The sequence below is a fragment of the Triticum dicoccoides genome, chromosome 2B, assembly GCF_002162155.2.
Source record: "Triticum dicoccoides isolate Atlit2015 ecotype Zavitan chromosome 2B, WEW_v2.0, whole genome shotgun sequence".
Lineage (NCBI taxonomy): Eukaryota > Viridiplantae > Streptophyta > Magnoliopsida > Poales > Poaceae > Triticum > Triticum dicoccoides.
Genome location: NC_041383.1, coordinates 65604004 through 65625316, shown reverse-complemented (window position 1 = coordinate 65625316; position 21313 = coordinate 65604004).

Sequence of the window (21313 nt, the reverse complement as noted above, 5' to 3'; positions counted from 1 at the left end):
TTATTTCCTTTACTTGATTCCTTCCTTTGTATGTTCTTGCCCTATGCTTTTAGGGAACTTGTCGGCGCAGGCACCTTAGCCGCGAGCGCTGAGTGCGGACATCGCCAGCCTACTGGCCGTGCCGCTTCCGACAAGAAACCTTGTCGCAACTAGTCGCAGCTCACTTAAGTTGTTGAGCGGACTCGAAACAAAGTAAGGGCGCAACTAGCTACGGGTTGGTTCCTCCGCGCACAGGTTTTCCATACAAAAGACGGTCGTTCGAGGAAGATAACTTAAAATTTTTAAAACTGATTGCTCAAACTTTGGCAACTTAGCTTTTCTGTCGTCTGCTTCCCGGTAAGGCGAAACTTCCTTGAACGATGCCTGGTCCACACCATTATCTTCTCCTTTCCCCCCGGCAAACTTGTGTGCGAGGGAACCTTCCTTTCCTTTTTGAGAAAAAGAAAGAAGAGAAAATAAAGATATGGAGCCTCACGGCTCGTTATTGCTTACCGGGGGTAGGTGCTGCACAAAGCGTCAGATAATACATGCAAAAGAAGTATAAAGCATGAAATTGACAAGATGTGCGGAGCACATGAGCTTTACTTATGCACGGGGTCTGCGCCCGGCTTTGTACAAAGGATTACATGCAACATCGGCAAGACTTGTACAAAAGGTGGTTGCCGGAACAGGTTCCGGCAACCGCGCCTTATGGGTAAAACTTACGAAGATGCTCAATGTTCCAGGAGTTGCTCACCGGAATGCCATCTTCGGTCTCAAGGCGGACAGCGCCAGGCCTAGTGACTCATTTCACCCGGTAAGGGCCTTCCCACTTCGGCGTCAACTTGTTGGAATTCTTGGCGGACTGAACGCGCCGAAGAACAAGATCGCCTTCCTCGAGACTTTTGGCATTAACTTTGCGGCTATGGTAGCGGCGCAAAGCTTGCTGGTATCGAGCAGCTTGTACAGCAGCCTGAAGACGGTCTTCCTCAAGGAGCAGCGCGTCATCTTGTCGCAACTGCTCTTGCTCGAGCTCATCATAAGCGAGCACTCGAGGTGACCCGTATACGAGTTCCATGGGGAGAACTGCATCTGCTCCATAGACTAGAGCGAAAGGTGTCTGGCCAGTGGCTCGATTTGGCGTCATCCTGATCGACCAAAGAACCACCGGCAGCTCCTCAATCCAGTTCTTTCTGCACTTGTGCAGCCTGTCGAAAGTCCTGGTCTTGAGCCCGCGCAACACTTCAGCATTCGCCCTCTCCACTTGACCGTTGCTTCTCGGATGAGCAACAAAAGCAAAGCAGACCTTGGCGCCAAGATCTTGGACGTACTGCATGAAGGTGCGGCTCGTGAATTGCGTGCCGTTGTCGGTGATGATCCTGTTAGGGATCCCGAAACGGCAAACAATCGACCTGAAGAACTTGACTGCTGAGTGTGCTGTCACCTTCCTCACTGCTTCCACTTCCGGCCACTTCGTGAACTTGTCGATTGCAACGTACAAGTACTCAAAGCCCCCGACAGCTCGGGGAAAGGGGCCGAGGATGTCGAGCCCCCAGACCGAAAATGGCCAGGATAAAGGGATCGTCTGGAGAGCTTGAGCTGGTTGGTGTATCTGCTTGGAATGGAACTGGCACGCTTCACACTTGGTTACTTGTGCAGTTGCATCTTGGAGGGCTGTCGGCCAAAAGAAACCTTTCCGGAATGCTTTGCCGACAAGTGCTCTTGCGCCAATGTGGTGACCACATTGTTGGGGAACGTTGCAGAAAATTAAATTTTTTCCTACGGTTTCACCAAGATCCATCTATGAGTTCATCTAAGCAACGAGTCTAGGAGATGAGAGTTTGCATCTACATACCACTTGTAGATCGCGTGCGGAAGCTTGCAAGGTGATGATGTAGTCGTACTCGACGTGATCCAAATCACCGATGACCAGCGCCGAACGGACGGCACCTCCGCGTTCAACACACGTACGGGACGGGAGACGTCTCCTCCTTGATCCAGCAAGGGGGAAGGAGAGGTTGATGAAGATCCAGCAGCACGACGGCGTGGTGGTGGATGCAGGGCGTCACAGCAGCAGGGCTTCGCCGAGACTACGAGGGAGAGACGTAACGGGGGGAGGTGGAGGCGCCAGGGGCTGGTGTGTGAAGTCCCTCCTCTCCCCCACTATATATAGGGGTGCCAAGGGGGGGCGCCGGCCCTAGTAGATGAGATCTACTAGGGGGGCGGCGGCCTAGGGGAGGTTTCCCTCCCCCCCAAGGCACCTAGGGGTGCCTTCCACCACTAGGACTCCTCCTAGGGGGAAACCCTAGGCGCATGGGCCTATAGGGGCTGGTGCCCTTGGCCCATGATGGCCAAGGCGCACCCCCTACAGCCCATGTGGCCCCCCAGGACAGGTGGCCCCACCCGGTGGACCCCCGGGACCCTTCCGGTGGTCCCGGTACAATACCGATAACCCCGAAACTTGTCCCTATGCCCGAAATAGCACTTCCTATATATAATTCTTTACCTCCGGACCATTCCGGAACTCCTCGTGACGTCCGGGATCTCATCCGGGACTCCGAACAACATTCGGGTTTCTGCATATACATATCTTCATAACCCTAGCGTCACCGAACCTTAAGTGTGTAGACCCTACGGGTTCGGGAGACATGCAGACATGACCGAGACGCTCTCAGTCAATAACCATCAGCGGGATCTGGATACCCATGATGGCTCCCACATGCTCCTCGATGTTGTCATCGAATGAACCACGATGTCGAGGATTCGATCAAACCCTGTATGCAATTCCCTTTGTCAATCGGTATGTTACTTGCCCGGGACTCGATCGTCGGTATCCCAATACCTTGTTCAGTCTCGTTACCGGCAAGTCACTTTACTCGTACCATAATGCATGATCCCGTGTCCAACACCTTGGTCACATTGAGCTCAATCTGATGATGCATTACCGAGTGGGCCCAGAGATACCTCTCCGTCATACGGAGTGACAAATCCCAGTCTCGATCCGTGTCAACCCAACAGCTACTTTCGGAGATACCTGTAATGCACCTTTATAGTCACCCAGTTACGTTGTGACGTTTGATACACCCAAGGCACTCTTACGGTATCCGGGAGTTACACGATCTCATGGTCGAAGGAAGAGATACTTGACACTTGCAAAGCTCTAGCAAAACGAACTACACGATCTTTTATGCTATGCTTAGGATTGGGTCTTGTCCATCACATCATTCTCCTAATGATGTGATCCCGTTATCAACGACATCCAATGTCCATAGTCAGGAAACCATGACTATCTGTTGATCACAACGAGCTGGTCAACTAGAGGCTTACCAGGGACATAGTGTGGTCTAAGTATTCACACGTGTATTACGATTTCCGGATAATACAGTTATAGCATGAATAAAATACAATTATCATGAACAATGAAATATAATAATACTTTTATTATTGCCTCTAGGGCATATTTCCAACAGTCTCCCACTTGCACTAGAGTCACCAATCTAGTTACATTGTGATGAATCGAACACCCATAGAGTTCTAGTGTTGATCATGTTTGCACGCGAGAGAAGTTTAGTCAGCGGATCTGCGACATTCAGATCCGTGTGCACTTTGCAAATCTCTATGTCTCCATCTTGAACATTTTCACGGATGGAGTTGAAACGACGCTTGATGTGCCTGGTCTTCTTGTGAAACCTGGGCTCCTTTGCGAGGGCAATAGCTCCAGTGTTGTCACAGAAGAGTTTGATCGGCCCCGACGCATTGGGTATGACTCCTAGGTCGGTGATGAACTCCTTCACCCAAATTGCTTCATGTGCTGCCTCCGAGGCTGCCATGTACTCCGCTTCACACGTAGATCCCGCCACGACGCTCTGCTTGCAGCTGCACCAGCTTACTGCTCCACCATTCAACATATACACGTATCCGGTTTGTGACTTAGAGTCATCCAGATCTGAGTCGAAGCTAGCGTCGACGTAACCCTTTACGATGAGCTCTTCGTCTCCTCCATAAACGAGAAACATGTCCTTTGTCCTTTTCAGGTATTTCAGGATATTCTTGACCGCTGTCCAGTGTTCCTTGCCGGGATTACTTTGGTATCTTGCTACCAAACTTACGGCAAGGTTTACATCGGGTCTGGTACACAGCATGGCATACATAATAGATCCTATGGCTGAAGCATAGGGGATGACACTCATCTCTTCTTTATCTTTTGCCGTGGTCGGTGACTGAGCTGAGCTCAGTCTCATACCTTGTAACATAGGCAAGAACCCCTTCTTGGACTGATCCATTCTGAATCTCTTCAAAATCTTATCAAGGTATGTGCTTTGTGAAAGACCTATGAGGCGTCTCGATCTATCTCTATAGATCTTGATGCCTAATATATAAGCAGCTTCTCCAAGGTCCTTCATTGAAAAACATTTATTCAAGTAGGCCTTAATGCTGTCCAGAAATTCTATATTATTTCCCATCAGGAGTATGTCATCTACATATAATATGAGAAATGCTACAGAGCTCCCACTCACTTTCTTGTAAACGCAGGCTTCTCCATAAGTCTGCATAAACCCAAACGCTTTGATCATCTCATCAAAGCGAATGTTCCAACTCCGAGATGCTTGCACCAGTCCATAAATGGATCGCTGGAGCTTGCATACTTTGTTAGCGTTCCGAGGATCGACAAAACCTTCCGGCTGCATCATATACAGTTCTTCCTTAAGATGCCCGTTAAGGAATGTTGTTTTGACGTCCATCTGCCATATCTCATAATCATAGTATGCGGCAATTGCTAACATGATTCGGACGGACTTTAGCTTCGCTACGGGAGAGAATGTCTCGTCGTAGTCAATCCCTTGAACATGTCGATAACCCTTAGCGACAAGTCGAGCTTTATAGATGGTAACATTACCATCCGCGTCCGTCTTCTTCTTAAAGATCCATTTGTTTTCTATCGCTCGCCGATCATCGGGCAAGTCTGTCAAAGTCCATACTTTGTTTTCATACATGGATTCTATCTCGGATTTCATGGCTTCAAGCCATTTGTTGGAATCCGGGCCCGCCATTGCTTCTTCATAGTTCAAAGGTTCATTGTTGTCTAACAACATGATTTCCAGGACAGGGTTGCCGTACCACTCTGGTGCGGAACGTGTCCTTGTGGACCTACGAAGTTCAGCAGTAACTCGATCCGAAGTCCCTTGATCATTATCATGGTTTTCTTCTTCAGTTGGTGTGGGCATCACAGGAACGGTTTCCTGTGCTGTGTCACTATCCCGCTCAAGAGGTAGTACTTCATCGAGTTCCACTTTCCTCCCACTTATTTCTTTCGAGAGAAACTCTTTTTCCAGAAAGCATCCGTTCTTGGCAACAAAGATCTTGCCTTCGGATCTTAAGTAGAAGGTATACCCTACAGTTTCCTTAGGGTATCCTATGAATACGCATTTTTCCGACTTGGGTTCGAGCTTTTCAGGTTGAAGTTTCTTGACATAAGCTTCGCATCCCCAAACTTTTAGAAATGACAGCTTAGGTTTCTTTCCAAACCATAATTCATACGGTGTCGTCTCAACGGATTTAGACGGTGCCCTATTTAAAGTGAACGTAGCTGTCTCTAGAGCGTATCCCCAAAATGATAGCGGTAAATCGGTAAGAGACATCATAGACCGCACCATATCCAATAGAGTGCGATTACGACGTTCGGACACACCGTTTCGCTGAGGTGTTCCAGGCGGCGTGAGCTGTGAAACGATTCCACATTTCTTTAAGTGTGTACCAAATTCGTGACTTAAGTATTCTCCTCCACGATCTGATCGTAAGAATTTTATCTTTCGGTCACATTGATTCTCCACCTCATTCTGAAATTCCTTGAACTTTTCAAAGGTCTCAGACTTGTGTTTCATTAAGTAGACATACCCATATCTACTCAAGTCATCTGTGAGAGTGAGAACATAACGATATCCTCCGCGAGCCTCAACGCTCATTGGACCGCATACATCGGTATGTATGATTTCCAACAAGTTGGTTGCTCGCTCCATTGTTCCGGAGAACGGAGTCTTGGTCATTTTGCCCAAGAGGCATGGTTCGCACGTGTCAAACGATTCATAATCAAGAGACTCTAAAAGTCCATCGGCATGGAGCTTCTTCATGCGCTTGACACCAATGTGACCAAGGCGGCAGTGCCACAAGTATGTGGGACTATCGTTATCAACTTTAAATCTTTTGGCATCTACACTATGAACATGTGTAATATTACGCTCGAGATTCATTAAGAATAAACCATTGACCATCGGAGCATGACCATAAAACATATCTCTCATATAAATCGAACAACCATTATTCTCAGACTTAAATGAGTAGCTATCTCGTATTAAACGAGATCCAGATACAATGTTCATGCTCAAACTTGGCACTAAATAACAATTATTGAGGTTCAAAACTAATCCCGTAGGTAAATGTAGGGGCAGCGTGCCGACGGCGATCACATCGACTTTGGAACCATTCCCGACGCGCATCGTCACCTCGTCCTTTGCCAGTCTCCGTTTATTCCGCAGCTCCTGCTGTGAGTTACAAATATGAGCAACGGCACCGGTATCAAATACCCAGGAGTTACTATGAGTACTGGTAAGGTACCCATCAATCACATGTATATCAAATATACCTTTGGTGTTGCCGGCCTTCTTATCCGCTAAGTATTTGGGGCAGTTCCGCTTCCAGTGACCCTTCCCCTTGCAATAAAAGCACTCAGTCTCAGGCTTGGGTCCATTCTTTGACTTCTTCCCGGTAACTGGCTTACCAGGCGCGGCAACATCTTTGCCGTCCTTCTTGAAGTTCTTCTTACCCTTGCCCTTCTTGAACTTAGTGGTCTTATTGACCATCAACACTTGATGTTCTTTCTTGATTTCAGCCTCTGCTGACTTCAGCATCGAGAACACTTCAGGAATGGTCTTTTCCATTCCCTGCATGTTGTAGTTCATCACAAAGCTCTTGTAGCTTGGTGGGAGCGACTGGAGGATTCTGTCAATGACCGCCTCATCTGGGAGGTTAATGTTCAGCTGGGTCATACGGTTGTGCAACCCAGACATCTTCAGGATGTGCTCACTGACAGAACTGTTCTCCTCCATCTTACAACTGTAGAACTTGTCGGAGACATCATATCTCTCGACCCGGGCATGAGCTTGGAAAACTAGTTTCAGCTCTTCGAACATCTCATATGCTCCGTGATGCTCAAAACGCTTTTGGAGCCCCGGTTCTAAGCTGTAAAGCATGCCGCACTGAACGAGGGAGTAATCATGAGCGCGAGACTGCCAAGCATTCATAATGTCTTGGTTCTCTGGGACGGGAGCGTCACCTAGCGGTCCTTCTAGGACATATTGTTTCCTGGCAGCTATGAGGATGATCCTCAGGTTCCGGACCCAGTCCGTATAGTTGCTGCCATCATCTTTCAGCTTGGTTTTCTCTAGGAACGCGTTGAAGTTCATGTTGACATTAGCGTTGGCCATTGATCTACAAGACATATTTGCAAAGGTTTTAGACTAAGTTCATGATAATAAAGTTCTAATCAAATTATGAACTCCCACTTAGATTAGACATCCCTTTAGTCATCTAAGTGTTACACGATCCGAGTCGACTAGCCCGTGTCCGATCATCACGTGAGACGGACTAGTCATCGTCGGTGAACATTTTCATGTTGATCGTATCTTCCATACGACTCATGTTCGACCTTTCGGTCTCCGTGTTCCGAGGCCATGTCTGCACATGCTAGGCTCGTCAAGTTAACCCTAAGTGTTTTCGCTGTGTAAAACTGTCTTACACCCGTTGTATGTGAACATAAGAATCCATCACACCCGATCATCACGTGGTGCTTAGAAACGACGAACTGTAGCAACGGTGCACAGTTAGGGGAGAACACTTCTTGAAATTTTATAAGGGATCATCTTATTTACTACCGTCGTCCTAAGTAAACAAGATGCATGAAACATAATAAACATCACATGCAATTATATAGTTGTGACATGATATGGCCAATATCATATAGCTCCATTGATCTTCATCTTCGGGGCTCCATGATCATCTTGTCACCGGCTTGACACCATGATCTCTATCATCATGATCTCCATCATCGTGTCTTCATGAAGTTGTCACGCCAACGACTACTTCTACTTCTATGACTAACGTTTAGCAATAAAGTAAAGTAGTTTACATGACGTTATTCAATGACACGCAGGTCATACAAAAATAATGACAACTCCTATGGCTCCTGCCGGTTGTCATACTCATCGACATGCAAGTCGTGAATCCTATTACAAAGAACATGATCTCATACATCACAATTCATCATTCATCACAACTTCTGGCCATATCACATCACATGATCAATCGCTGCAAAAACAAGTTAGACGTCCTCTAATTGTTGTTGCATCTTTTACGTGGCTGCAATTGGGTTCTAGCAAGAACGTTTTCTTACCTACGAATCACCACAACGTGATTTTGTCAACTTCTATTTACCCTTCATAAGGGCCCTGTTCATCGATTCCGCTCCAACTAAGGTGGGAGAGACAGACACCCGCCAGCCACCTTATGCAACTTGTGCATGTCAGTCGGTGGAACCGGTCTCACGTAAGTGTACGTGTAAGGTTGGTCTGGGCCGCTTCATCCCACAATACTGTTGAGCAAGAAAAGACTAGTAGAGGCAAGTAAGATGACAAAATCCACGCCCACAACAAAGTTGTGTTCTACTCGTGCAAAGAGAACTACGCATAGACCTAGCTCATGATGCCACTGTTGGGGAACGTTGCAGAAAATTAAAAATTTTCCTACAGTTTCACCAAGATCCATCTATGAGTTCATCTAAGCAACGAGTCTAGGAGATGAGAGTTTGCATCTACATACCACTTGTAGATCGCGTGCGGAAGCTTGCAAGGTGATGATGTAGTCGTACTCGACGTGATCCAAATCACCGATGACCAGCGCCGAACGGACGGCACCTCCGCGTTCAACACACGTACGGGACGGGAGACGTCTCCTCCTTCTTGATCCAGCAAGGGGGAAGGAGAGGTTGATGAAGATCCAGAAGCACGACGGCGTGGTGGTGGATGCAGGGCGTCACAGCAGCAGGGCTTCGCCGAGACTACGAGGGAGAGACGTAACGGGGGGAGGTGGAGGCGCCAGGGGCTGGTGTGTGAAGTCCCTCCTCTCCCCCACTATATATAGGGGTGCCAAGGGGGGGCGCCGGCCCTAGTAGATGAGATCTACTAGGGGGGGCGGCGGCCTAGGGGAGGTTTCCCTCCCCCCCCAAGGCACCTAGGGGTGCCTTCCACCACTAGGACTCCTCCTAGGGGGAAACCCTAGGTGCATGGGCCTATAGGGGCTGGTGCCCTTGGCCCATGATGGCCAAGGCGCACCCCCTACAGCCCATGTGGCCCCCCGGGACAGGTGGCCCCACCCGGTGGACCCCCGGGACCCTTCCGGTGGTCCCGCTACAATACCGATAACCCCGAAACTTGTCCCTATGCCCGAAATAGCACTTCCTATATATAATTCTTTACCTCCGGACCATTCTGGAACTCCTCGTGACGTCCGGGATCTCATCCGGGACTCCGAACAACATTCGGGTTTCTGCATATACATATCTTCATAACCCTAGCGTCACCGAACCTTAAGTGTGTAGACCCTACGGGTTCGGGAGACATGCAGACATGACCGAGACGCTCTCAGTCAATAACCATCAGCGGGATCTGGATACCCATGATGGCTCCCACATGCTCCTCGATGTTGTCATCGGATGAACCACGATGTCGAGGATTCGATCAAACCCTGTATGCAATTCCCTTTGTCAATCGGTACGTTACTTGCCCGGGACTCGATCGTCGGTATCCCAATACCTTGTTCAGTCTCGTTACCGGCAAGTCACTTTACTCGTACCGTAATGCATGATCCCGTGTCCAACACCTTGGTCACATTGAGCTCAATCTGATGATGCATTACCGAGTGGGCCCAGAGATACCTCTCCGTCATACGGAGTGACAAATCCCAGTCTCGATCCGTGTCAACCCAACAGCTACTTTCGGAGATACCTGTAATGCACCTTTATAGTCACCCAGTTACGTTGTGACGTTTGATACACCCAAGGCACTCTTACGGTATCCGGGAGTTACACGATCTCATGGTCGAAGGAAGAGATACTTGACACTTGCAAAGCTCTAGCAAAACGAACTACACGATCTTTTATGCTATGCTTAGGATTGGGTCTTGTCCATCACATCATTCTCCTAATGATGTGATCCCGTTATCAACGACATCCAATGTCCATAGTCAGGAAACCATGACTATCTGTTGATCACAACGAGCTGGTCAACTAGAGGCTTACCAGGGACATAGTGTGGTCTAAGTATTCACACGTGTATTACGATTTCCGGATAATACAGTTATAGCATGAATAAAAGACAATTATCATGAACAATGAAATATAATAATACTTTTATTATTGCCTCTAGGGCATATTTCCAACAGTATGCCTCCATGTATCTCTGCCAACAGCTTTTGTCCGTCTTCCCAACGAATACACTTCAATTTCACACTGTTGAGTCTTCTTCTGTACAGTGTGTTGTCGACAAACTGGTACATACTTGACTGCCGGGCTACTCTTTCCGCTTCTTCTTGCTCTTCGGGAAGTTCTCCTGTCTGAAGGAAATGGACAATCTGCTGTGCCCATGCTGGAGCTTGCGGCTCGACAACAAGGACTAAAGGGGCATCTGCTGCTGCGGGAACTACGGTGAGAACCTGCGGCTCAGCCGGAGCTTGATGTTCCCTGGCAAGCTTGCCGGAGCAAAACTTGTCGGGAGCGTCTGCTACGACGGAACAAACCGTAAGGCTTGCCGGAGCAGACTGCTCCTCAGCACCCTTGGTGTTGATCTTGGGGACCTTCTTGGCAGCGGCTTCGGGGAGCTCTGCCGGAAAATAGTCACCAGAAATCAACTTCCTCTTCTTGCTCTGTCCAGTTGATGGCATTACAGACGGTTGAGTCAGCTTGAGCACAAAGATCACTGGTTCCACAGGTAACTTAAGTGCGGCGCACTTTGACAGGCCATCGGAAATGTCGTTCTGAGCTCTTGGAACATGTTCCATTTGTAGGCCGTCAAAGTGCTCTTCTAGCTTTCTCACTTCATCAACGTAAGCTTCCATCAACGGACTCTGATAATTCTTGTTCACTTGGCGGACGACAAGCTGTGAGTCACCCCTGACAATGAGCATCTTGATCCCAAGGTCTGCTGCGATCCTGAGACCGGCAAGCAAACCTTCATACTCTGCGGTATTGTTCGTTGCTTGCTCCTTGGGAAAGTGCATCTGGACTACGTACTTGAGGTGCTCTCCGGTGGGTGCAACAAGTAGCACGCCCGCACCGGCGCCTTGCAGCGAGAAGGCACCATCAAAGTACATCAGCCACTCTTTGTTTGCTTCCTTGATGGGGATGCTCGTTTTTGGAATTTCTTCATCTTGTGTTGGCGTCCACTCTGCTATGAACTCCGCCAATGCTCTGCTTTGGAGTGGTGGGCGGTAGTGGCGAATGGTGCGAGGAGCGGGATATGCTCGGACTTCTAACTATGTTAGAAGGAGCAGTATCCCGTCCAGGCGACCGTGTCTCGCTCGTGCCAGCATGTTGGCGTGCATGCTGGTCTTGAGCACCCCGAGATCCACCAGCTCGACCTTGGTCCAACAAGTGTATGGTACTGCGAATACCATGACGCTGTCGGTCCTGCGCCTCCTGAGATGGGCGCGGTGCATGTACGGACGCCTAGGTCTGCGCAGCCTTGTCCTTGGACCTGGCAGCACCGTGGGCTCCCTCGTCGATGTCCGTTCTTCCGCCGACGTCTACCCCACCACCCTTTTGCTCCGGTGGTGGTGGGATCGACGTGGATGGAACAGCTGCCTCCGAAGCCTTCTTCTTTGGTGGCATGTCGATGAAGAAGATGAAGATCTGGCTCGTGTGAACGCCGGATCAGGTTCACACAACCTCGACGCCCCCTACCTGGCGCGCCAAAGATGTCGGGGAAGCTGATCCACGAACACCTATGGGGACCGGCGGACCGAGCCCCTTTCGGTTCGGCGGGGGCGGAGATCGCACAAAGAGCGGATCGAGGCGAAGCACACGAGCAGTTTACCCAGCTTCGGAGCTCTCCGGAGAGATAACACTCCTACTGCTGCTTGTCTAATTGTATTGAGTTCTTGCTCGGGAGCGCTGAGTGCTACAGTACACACGAGCTGCTAACGAGACCGAGCGTGAGTGTGTTTCTGGCTTCCGAAAACCCCCCTCTACGTTGCGCATGGGCCTCCTTTTATATGCTCAAGGGGTCTCCGACAGGTGGCAATGTAGACAAGGGCAAAAATGGAAAAGGAATTGTGGTTGGTACAACTACTTGTACAGTGTATCCTACCTAACCCTGACGGCAGAGGACAAAGGCATTAAATGCCCGTCTGCGTCGCCCGAATAGTGCGAAAAGGGACCGTCAGGGACGCCACCGCTCGCCACGATGGCAATCTTGCCAGCGTCGCTTGCCACCGCGCACCGCTGGCTGCATAGCCTCTTGCCACGCACGCCTGGAAAGACCCCAAGGCGACACGTTGGTGGATGTGCTGGAGCGTGGGTACAGAGTGGTAGCCTGCCACGGCAAGCGCCTTGCCGCGGCCGTTGTCTTGTCGCGTCTGGGAGCTTGTCGCTCACCGGGCCTTGCCGAGACGCATGGCGCGTCACGACAAGTTCCTTGAGATGCCTTGGTTGGCCTTCCCGGCAAGCTCCTCTTGCCGGGGCCTTGTCTCCTTGGCTTGAATACTTTGTTCCTCAATGGCTCCAAAGGAACCATGGAGGACCTTGGCGGTCACCCGGCAAGCCTTGCCGCGGGGCGCTGCAACTACCCGTGCACAAGTTCGGGATACTAGGGTACCCCTACTCTAGTACACTCGGGAGCGCTGAGTGCTACAGTACACACGAGCTGCTAACGAGACCGAGCGTGAGTGTGTTTCTGGCTTCCGAAAACCCCCCTCTACGTTGCACATGGGCCTCCTTTTATATGCTCAAGGGGTCTCCGATAGGTGGCAACGTAGACAAGGGCAAAAATGGAAAAGGAATTGTGGTTTGTACAACTACTTGTACAGTGTATCCTACCTAACCCTAATGGCAGGGGACAAAGGCATTAAATGCCCGTCTGCGTCGCCCAAATAGTGTGAAAAGGGACCGTCAGGGACGCCACCGCTCGCCATGATGGCAATCTTGCCAGCGTCACTTGCCACCGCGCACCGCTGGCTGCACAGCCTCTTGCCACGCGCGCCTGGAAAGACCCCAAGGCGACACGTTGGTGGATGTGCTGGAGTGTGGGTACAGAGTGGTAGCCTGCCGTGGCAAGCGCCTTGCCGCGGCCGTTGTCTTGTCGCGTCTGGGAGCTTGTCGCTCACCGGGCCTTGCCGGGACGCATGGCGTGTCGCGGCAAGTTCCTTGAGATGCCTTGGTTGGCCTTCCCGGCAAGCTCCTCTTGCCGGGGCCTTGTCTCCTTGGCTTGAATACTTTGTTCCTGAATGGCTCCAAAGGAACCACGGAGGACCTTGGCGGTCACCCGGCAAGCCTTGCCGCGGGGCGCTGCAACTGCCCATGCACAAGTTCGGGATACTAGGGTACCCCTACTCTAGTACACCGACACATTGTTTTTTACACAACACCTGGCGACTTACTCCTTCGGCGGGCTTGAAGACTCTGGGTTATCCTTCTCCACTTCTTCGTCGGCTGTCTTGTCCTGGAAAGTTGACGATGCCCAGTCAATGCCGCTCAAAGCTTCAAACTCAGCCTCATCATCTATTAATCCGGCTGGGTCCACTTCAGGGGCAAAAGTATGCTTACGGATAGGAGGGATCAGGCTGACTTCATCATATGGAATGTTTGGAGTTCTCCGGTTCTCACTGTCATAGCCCGGAGAGTACTTGGTGAGGTCAGTATCGTTCCCAATAAGGGTCGCCACGGGACGTATGACTTTGACACAGGCGATGAAGTCATGATCATCAAATACATTACCGTCCTCCTTCCGACTGTGGTATCCAAGAGCAAGGTCGGCCGGGTCTAGCTCTGGAAGCCATGCTTTTGCCCGGCTCAATGTGGCTACGGCTGCGGCTCTTGCGGATGCCCACCTTAAATCCTGAATTTGCTGAGGTAGCACAGCGAGATGCTTCAGCACGTATTCTAAAAGGCGGGGAGGGTGTTTGATAAGGCTACAACGGCCAAGGCACGTTGTGACCCGGAGTACAGCTGTTCCACTAAGGTGTAAACTGCTTTAAGCTTGATCAGCATGTTTTGCTTAAGGTTGGTACTCTTGGGGCCTGTGTGTGCACAAGCATAACAGTCAGCCGGAGGTAACTATTACAGTAGTCATTGGAAGATTACAATGTTTGAGGTTTTGCACAGTAACTTACCGAAGATGGCTGAGACCATTTGAGATATCTGTCGTTTTAAGTCGGACAGCTCGGTTGTTGCCTCTGCAAGAGATGCTTCTGCCGTCTCAGCCCGAGTCACCAGTGAAGCCTTCTCATCAGCCCAAGCTTTCTTCTCTGATTCAAACTTTTTCTTCAATTTCCCATTTTTAGAGACACTGAATTCAAATTTGGAGTTGGCCTTCTGAGTTTCAAGTTCTTGAGTTTTCAGACGACTCTTCAGAACAACAAGCTCCGACTCAAATTGACTTATGGTGGCCTGCATTGACACCAGGTTATGATAAGGATCACGGTAAGGTAACATTCAAAGTCCCAGGCATTTTACAAGTAAAGATACTTTGTTACTTGGGGGCTAATGTATGCTGAAGAATTTTTAAACCTACCATACCGGGTCACACATATTAAGTCTCAAGCACTTTACAAGTAAAGATACTTGACCCTTGGGGGCTAATGTGTATCGCAAATTTATAACTATCATGTTATAACCGGGTTAAATATATTCTCTTTGAACCGGGCAAACTAACAATGAAGTAGATTTCTAAGTCTACAGCATATTTATTCATAAGCAATAGACTTGGGGGCTGGTACAGTATGTAAGATTCAGGTAAACAGTATAAGTTATACCTCAGATTTGTGTTCTATTTGTTTCACCATGTCAATTTCCAGGTCACGGCTATTATGCACTTGATTTAGATAGCCCGATACTATATCACCAATGCTTAAGTGAGTATAATCAGTAATGTCCTGCTTGGCTTTTCGGCGTTCGGCGAGTTCTTCTTTGGCAGAACATTTGGCAAGGACAGTAGGCCGCCCCGGTTCAACATATTGACTTTTCAGAAATTCAACGTCCGAGTCAGTCGTCTTGACCGGACTAGGAGCTTCCGGATTATCAGAGCTGTTGATAACATCTTCGGCAGGTGGATCAGAGGTTGGCACTAGAATGTCAGAAGCCAGTTCAGGCGGCTGATGGGTGGAGCTGTCTGGAGCAAACGTATCAATCACCGGTTCAGTCACAATCGGGTCTTGGGACGGCTTGTTTTTCTTTGCTCTCTTGCTGGGTTTCACTTGCATACTATTAACAAAGGCAGAAGGATGAATACTCAAAAGCACGGGTAAAATAAAGTTTAAGGTATATGAGGTTACATTACCCGGGAGCAGTTTTGAAAGCCGGCATGTTTGATTGCATGGACTCGCCGGAGGAAGGAGAGGTATCCTGATAATTGGAGTCAGATGAATTGAGAGGTTGGCGAATTAAGCCCGCTAAAGGTAAAGCAGAACGTAGATCGGAGATAACCTCAGTCCGACGCTTCCTGGTTACGTCAGGTAAGCCGGAGGAAAGTTCTGCGTCTTGATTGGCCCGAGTTTGCCTCCTATTTTCAAGATGTTGTTGCTTCAAAAGAAATTGAGGATCTTGATAACCTAGAGGATGTGAAAATCTTACTTTCCGGGTCACCCTTCGGATTTTTTGTTTTGGCAAAGGCTCTGAGTCAGAGGAGATTATAGTTACCTCTTCTTCAACTGCTTAACTGTTCCCTGTGTCGTCCTGAAAGGACAGAATGTCAGTAAAATAACGACAAGGGAGTTAAGAAAGTTAAAGGATTACCTCTTCATCATCCAAAGAAGTATCATCCAATTTGAATAACTCGGAGGCGCTGGGTTTCTTCTTCTTTGAGGTTCCCGTCTTGGTGGCTTTCCTTTCGGTTTTCTTGGCTGCCCTGGCTTGTTTGGCAGCATCATGGTCATATTTGACCTTCCAGAAGTTATTATCGACCTGTGGAAAAGGATAAAGAATTATGAGCACAAATAAGGTATAACGTGTTAAGAGTATTTATTAAGATTAATAACTCACAGCAGGGGCCGGGTTCTTCTTGCAGAAGGGAAGTAAGCCGAAGGCATTGCTAGTAACAGTGCCCTCCTTTAGCAGTGACTCGGTTGTAGCATCTACCACATCATCTAGTAAGTCATCAGGACTATGACGCATTGGATCGTCCTTTTTGCATGTGTAAGTACACATTAAGCTGGAGCGGCGGCTTAATGGGAGTATTCGCCAAGTGACCCAGACTCGGACCAGATCGATGTCGTTTAAACCATTTCCCAAAAGATCTTTAATCTTCTTGATGGTGGGATTAAGAGGCAGACGTTCAACAGCGGTCAGTTTATCCGCCAGCTGATGGTTGGACTCAAGGCGCAGGGCGCGAAAGCCGGGCAGAGGCTTTTCATCAGCTGGAGAAGTGTCCTGACAGTAGAACCATGTCTGGTTCCAATCTTTTGGGTGACTCAGCAACTCAGTGTAAGGAAAAAGGCAGTCTCTCCATCGCTGGATCGAGATGCCGCCAAGCTCAAGACTAGGCCCGTTGGCACGTTCATTTTGCCGATTCAAGTAAAAAAGTTCTCTGAACAAAAGCAGGCTTGGCTCCTCTCCTAGATACACTTCGCAGAAGACTTGGAAATTGCAAATATTTGACACGGAATTGGGTCCGATGTCTTGAGGTCTAAGGTCAAAGAAATTCAAAACCTCCCTGAAGAATTTTGAGCCGGGAGGAGCAAATCCCCGACTCATATGATCCGTAAAAATTATTACCTCCCCTTCTTTGGGTTGAGGCCTCTCTTTAGATGGGTCAGGGGCACGATAAGACATGACCTCCTTTTTTGGCAGGTAGCCAGACTTCACGAACTCAGCCAGCTTGCTCTTGGTAACTATGGATGGGACCCAATTGCAGGTCACAGGGGCCTTGGCCGCCTTAGGAGCCATGACAACAGTTGGCCTATGACAAAATAAGAAGATCCGGTTCAATTTTAACCCGGGAGAAATATCTTAATTATTCAAGGTGGCGGCTTAATAAGGGGCCTAATGATATAAGGATAGCTGTGCAACAGTATCTAAGCTGCCACATGTATCAAAAGCAGTTCAAACTTCTTAAGGTCATAAGAAGCAAGTAAGGTTAACAGATCAGTGTTATCTATTTAAACCGGCTACATAGACAATTGAGTTTAAGTGTATTCAACAGAAGCAGTTTTCTGGGTGATACAAATAGGTTTCATAATCTGCTACTGTTGTTGGAGATCAAACATCTATTTTGATAAGAAAATTTTCTAGACCTAAAAGCTAATGCAGACGTGTTCATAGGCTCGAATGAGGCTCTTAGGCAGAGAAAGGGATCTGTTCTATATCCAAAACAAGTGCGAAAACAACTACCGCGGCCATTTTATATCATTCTCAAATCAGAAGAGGCATCTAAGAAGAGAACTAACAAGGGTTTGGCTCTAATGGTGATGAACTCCGACGAACTCGAGGAAGATCTAATGCGGATCTGAGCAAGGAAGGGAAGGGAACTTATGGATGAAGACAAGAAGCTCGACAGTGGCGGCGGTGGAGCTCGAGAGGAGGCAAGAGGAAGAAGACGACTGAAAGAGGGAAGAATGGGAGACCTAGGTTGCCCTATTTATAAGGGAAGAGCTAACCGAGACGGCACGAGAAACGAGGAGACCAAAACATTATTATCCAGCGGCCCCGACGCCTCGATTCTCAGGATGGTCAGTAAAGGCAAAGATCCGTTGGAGGATATGAAGGAGTAAAAATGAGTTTTATTGAAGATGACGTCACGGTGATTTAACCCGGATCCAGATGATGACGTCACGGCGGGTTAAAGTTTCCGCGCAAGACAGAAGACTAAAGGCCAGTTCCATAAAGTTTTAAAGATTGACATGAACCGTTTCAAATCAATCTGCAGCCTAATGTTGGGGATATAACTATTTGTGTAAGCCGCCCAGGAGGGCCCGGGTTACGTAAAGAGGATTCACCAGAAAGAAGCCCTTCGACCAAGCATGAAGATGGCGGTTCAATAAAGGGCTTAAGCCCACATGCGACTTAACGCCCGTTGTAGTAAACCGCCATAATGGCATGACTTGTATCATAAGGTAGATTTAAGTAGTCACCGAGCCGAACGCTGTTGATAAGCCGGCCGGGACTCTGTAAGCTACAGGGCGTCAACCCGTGTATATAAGGGGACGACCTGCTGGTGGCTTAGGGCAAGAAAACAACTCCTCGAGAGCCGGGCATAGCGTATCTCGCTCCCTGGTTATCGAAACATCAATACCAACCCAACTAGACGTAGGCCTTACCTTCACTGTAAGGGGACGAACTAGTATAAACCTCTCGTGTCCTTTGTCCCGATTAACCCCTTCAAGCTTCCTAGTTGTGATGGCTCCACAACTAAGTCCTTTCACGAGGACATCTGACGTGACAATTCCACGACAGCAATTGTTTCAACCGGTGAATTCTCTTTTGTTTGACATTCTTCATCTCTTTTCCGGTGGACTCAATTCAAGTTTTTTTCGGGTTAATCATATTCTTTTCCTCGGCTCAAGTGTTTTCCCTGCTCGTTCGCCTCTCGCCAGTTTATCCGTCCAGAGTGTTCAAGACATCTCAAGAGATTCATTTTTCCAATTAGATCGAGGTTGTCACCTCATTCAAATATTTCAATTATTCCGGTGCATCATCTATCTGTTCAACACCCCTTTCCAATGGTGTTTTTCTTTTAGTGGGCCCTAACCCACAGGTCTTTTCCCAGGATCCTACCTGACTCTTCTAATTCTCCCGGAGTTATTCTCAAATTCCTTTTGAGTGTGACGTAAGAATGGATCCCATCAGTCACATGCCTTCTCCAAGATCTCGTTCAAATTCTTTTCATTGTTGACTCAACCTTTTTGTTTTTCATTCTTCCGGAGTATCTCAGTAATTTTGGTGGTGTTTCTCGTCGTCATTTGAAGACTAAAGAAGAGTTTTTCCTCTAAACCTTGCCCGTTCTCCCGAAGATTCATGGTTCCAACTTCATGCTATCCTCACGAATTACTCCATTTGTCAGTTATTCCTTTTCTTACCCATCCGGAGTATGTCAGGAGTTGTTTTTCCATTTCTTTCACCGAAGGCCATCATTCCAGAAGAATTCTTCGTCCTCACATTCCAGCTATCGCTATCCATTTATCCTGGCGTATCTATCAAGTATTCTTTAATCAGCTTGTTATCTCTTTGTTCTTTTGCATCTAAATCCCCTCAAGCATATTTGTTCTTCTAATTCTTCTCTGCGATTCTTTCTCTTTTCTTCGTTCATTGTCGTTTCTTACGGTGATTCATTCTCCTTCGTCATTCATTTTCGAATTCTCATGGTGGTTCGTTCAAGATTCTTTTTCCTTGATTATCATATTAATTCATTCATTCTTTCCAATCCTACCGCTGATTCATGAAGACTTTCTCAAGTTTTGTGCTATATTCCCCTTAATCCTTTTTCGACAAGAATAAGTAGTATGCAAAATCCATTGCTTGTCATCAATTTAATTTGATGAAGGATAAGCATACAATAAATCTTATTCTTATTTCCTCCAAGTGATGAATCCCTTCCTTCGGAGTTTGTTCGCGAGGAATAAATTCTAGTTCCAAGTGTTTTCATCTACAGAGTTCAAAATTTCCTCGACCATTTCGTCGGAACCTCCATCTAAGTCACCGCAAGCTTTAATCCTATTCTTTCATCCTTCATTCTATCTCATCATCCTTTTGTTACCGGAGTTCTTCATGGTGGTTCTTCATGATTTAATTCATTCTTCAAGAGTTCATCAAGATTTTGTTGGAGAAATTCAAGTATCTTTTCTTCTCACGTCTCGAAGTGTAATTAATTCTCTGTATTCTTTTGAAGTGGAGTTTTGCATTTCTTCGTTCTTCTCAGCTATCCAATGATTTCTGTTTGTGGCCGGTTATCACCTTATGATCTTGAGATGTTACCTATAAGACCACAACAATTTTATTCTTTTCATTGTTGATTTTCTCAACAACTCCGTTTAAACCTTTCTTCTAAAGATGCTTTCAATTTCATTTGTGGCACAAGTTGTCATTTTCTTCTCCGTTCTTTTCATTCAACTTTTTCAATTCTTTCCGGAGGTTATGTGTCATGTCTTCATCAATTATCATTCCATCCTTTGAAGCTCGTGTTCTATTCCTCCATGTTTCAGCCGGAGTGCTGCCTAAATCCTTTCAGTCTTATTCGTTTCTTATCTCGTTCTAACCGGAGTGGTTTCATAGTCTATCTGATTCTGTGAGCTTTCGATTCTCGTCATTCTCGTCGTTCCTCTCTTCTTCTCGAGTGCTCTCGATTCTTTGCTTCTTCTCTGGACTTTTTGCTTCACCTCATCCTTTTTCCCTTCCGTCTCGGTCCTAAGATGTCGGGACGAGATCTTTTGTTAGTGGAGGAGTGTTGTAATGCCCCGGATTCGATGCGCCAGGTGTCTTCCAGTTATTTGCCGTCGTTGCCATGTCATTTGCTTGAGTGTTGCATTTTGCCATGTCATCATCTGCAATTCATCTGCATGTTTTTCAAAACTTGCATCTGTCCGGGTCCTCCCGGTTCTCTCTGTTGTCCATTCTGAGCACAGACACACTCGCTCGCGCCCGCGGCACCTCCGAAATATTATTTTATGAGTGGCATAAAAATGTTCTCGGAATGGGATGCAACTTGGCATGCGGTCGTATTATAGTGTAGACAGAGCGCCTGTCAAGTTTCATCGCATTCGGAGCTCGTTTGATAGCCCAACCGTTAAATATATAGCGGCATCGTTGCCGGTTTATTCCTCAGACGTTTCGGTCTCCGAAACTGCCGCCGGGCCGCACCTCTTCTCTCTCTTCTCAGCCCAAGGCCTTCTAAACACAGCCCACTAACCCCTCCTAGGCCCAGCCTACCTCCCCTCGCGTCTGGAACCGTCCGATCGCAATCCGAGGGTCTGAAAACCCCTCCTAACTCCCTAACCCTAGCCCCTTCCATATATATACACCTCCCTTGCCATTTTTGGCCTCCTCCAAACCCCCCCCCTACCTTGTTTTCCGCGCCCCCCACCC